This window comes from Pteronotus mesoamericanus, unplaced genomic scaffold (genome assembly GCF_021234165.1).
Source record: "Pteronotus mesoamericanus isolate MK-2021 breed Mesoamerican mustached bat unplaced genomic scaffold, CSHL_Meso_final contig_121, whole genome shotgun sequence".
In the NCBI taxonomy this organism is placed as follows: Eukaryota; Metazoa; Chordata; class Mammalia; order Chiroptera; family Mormoopidae; genus Pteronotus; species Pteronotus mesoamericanus.
The window spans coordinates 176,301-179,012 of NW_026555046.1; the positions used below are offsets into that span (position 1 = coordinate 176,301).

Genomic DNA, 2,712 nt, shown 5'->3' on the forward strand with positions numbered 1-2,712 from the left:
TACTTAAAGGTGACATGTGTCTATATTTGCCAAGGAGGATAAGATTGCAAAAATAAACAACACTGTAGTTAAGATGGTAAACAACTTTAACCTGAATGTGGATAACCATGACACTAAAGAGTTCATAGAAGTGGTTTCTGAGGAATTAACTAATAAAAAGTTGCTGGAACTTCAAAAATAATGCACAGCTGAGGAAGAGTCAAGAGAAAAGAGACGAAAAAAGAACGACCAAGAAAACTCAGTGAAATATATAGCAGAAAGTTTTGCAGGTCTCAACAAACTTCTTAAAAAGTTTAAAAATGTGGACCCCAACACCAAAACATTTTCATTAATCGAAAGGAATATTCATGGAGCATTATCTGTTTAAAAACAAATCTATGATTAAAAAAAAAAAAAGCAAACCACCATGGAGATATTCCTGAAAGGAGTGACACCTCCTCAAGAAGAGGGTCAGGTAGGTCCTTCAGGAGGTATTTTAGAAAAAGGCATTGTGATTATAAATGACAGATACATGTGTGTTATGGCCCCTGAAGATCTTTTAGTAGAACAAGACGTGGAGGTGGAAGACAGTGGTATTGATGATCCTGATTCTGTCTGTGTAGGCCTAGGCTAATGTACATGTTTGTATCTTAGTTTTTAACAAAAATGTTTAACAGGTTAAAAATTTTTAATGAAAAAGAGAAAAAATATTATAAAATAAGTCTATGAAAAAGAAAATTGTACACCTGCAAAATGTGTATTTTAAATTAAGTATTATCACAAAAAAGACAAGAAGTTTTTAAAAGATTAAAAATTTTATAAAGTAAAAAAATTACAGCCTTGACCATGTAGCTCAATTCGTTGGAGCACCATCTCATACACCAAAAATGTTGCAGGTTAGATCCTTGGTCAAGGCATGGGCAGGAGACAACTGATTGATTCTCTCTCTTTCTCTCCCCCCTCCCTTTCTCTCTAAAAACAATAAACATGTCCTTGGGTGAGGATTTTTTTAATGTTTAGAAAAGGTTACATTAAGCTAAGGTTAATTTATTTTTGAAGAAAGATAAAAAGTTTTACAGTGTTTATAAAATCTGTACTAGTGTACAATAATGTGCTAGGCATTCACATTCACCACCACTCATTCACCAACTCACCCAGAGCAATTTCCAGTCTTGCAAGCTCCATTCATAGTACCTATCTTATAAACGTGTACCATTTTTTAATTTTTATACTGTATTTTTACTGTACTTTTTTCTGTTTAGATACTTAGATACATAAACACTTATCACCATGTTACAAATGCCTACAATAGTCAGTACAGTAACATGTTGTGCAAGTTTGTAGCCTAGTAGTAATTGGCTACATATAACATGCAGCCTAGGCATGTAGTAGGTTATATCACTTAAGTTTTTAAGTGCCCCTATGAGGTTCCTACAATGATGCAACTCCTTAATATTGCCTTTCTCAGAATGTACCCTTACCATTTAGTGACCCATGACTATATCGGAAGAAGCCATCTATGACCTTTATAGCTAGAGAGAAGTGAATGCCTAGCTTCAAAGCTTCAAAGAACAAGCTGACTCTCTTATTAGAGGCTAATGCAGCTGCTGACTTTAAGTTAAAGCTACTACTCAAGAATTATGCTAAATCTACTCTGCCTGTGCTCTATAAATGAAACAACAAAGCCTAGATGACAGCACATTTGTTTACAACATGATTTACTAGATATGTTAAGCCCACCATTGAGACCTACTACTCAGAAGCAAAACAAAAGATTCCTTTCAAAATATTACTGCTAGTTGAAAATGCACATGGTCACCAAAGAGCTCTAGTGAAGCTGTACAAGGTTAATGTTATTTTCATACCTGCTCATACCCTATCCATCTTGCAGCCCATGGATCAAGGAGTAATTTTGACTTTCAAGTCTCGTTATTAAGAAATACATTTTGTTAGACTATAGCTACCATAGATAGTGGTTTCTCTGATGGATTTGGGCAAAGTAAATTTTAAAAATTTCTATAAAGGATTCACCATTTTAAGTGCCATTAAGAATATTTGTGATTTATGGGAAGTGGTCAAAAGGTCCACATTAACAGGAGTTTGGAAGAAGTGGATTCCAGGGGTCATGGATGTCTTTGAGAGGTTCAAGACTTCAGTAGAGGAAGTAGCTGCAGATAAGGTCAAAATAATAAGAGAACTAAAATTAGAAGTAGAACCCGAAGATGTGACTGAATTACTGCAATCTCATGGTAAAACTTTAATGGATAAGAAGTTGCTTCTTTTAGATGACCAAGGAAAGTGATTTCTTGGGATGGAATCTAATCCTGGTCATGATGCTGTGAAGCGTTTTTAAATGACAAGAATTTAGAATATCACATAAACTGAGTCGATAAAACAGAAGCGGGGTTTAAGAAGGTTGACTTCAATTTTGGAAGTCCTACTGTGGACTAAATGCTATTAAAGAGCACCTTATGCCACATGGAAATTGTTTGTAAAAAAAAGTCAATCAAAGCAACAAATTTCAATGTTGTATTAAGAAATTGCCACAGCCACCCCAACTTTAACAACCACCACCCTGATTAGTTAGTACCAACCACATTGAGGCAAGATCCTCCACCAGCAAAAAAAAAAAAAAAAAAAAAAAAAAGAATTATGATTTGCTGAAGGCTTAGATAATGGTTATCAATTTTTAGCAATAAAGCATTTTTAATTAAGATATGTATATTTTTAGAT

The 2,712-nt window shown here is 34.2% G+C and overlaps 1 pseudogene; it reads left to right on the forward strand.

Annotated features, from left to right (window-relative positions):
• The first annotated feature begins 406 nt into the window (after positions 1 to 406).
• Positions 407 to 2,430, forward strand: LOC129080312 (tigger transposable element-derived protein 1-like; annotated as a pseudogene).
• The last annotated feature ends 282 nt before the right edge of the window (positions 2,431 to 2,712 follow it).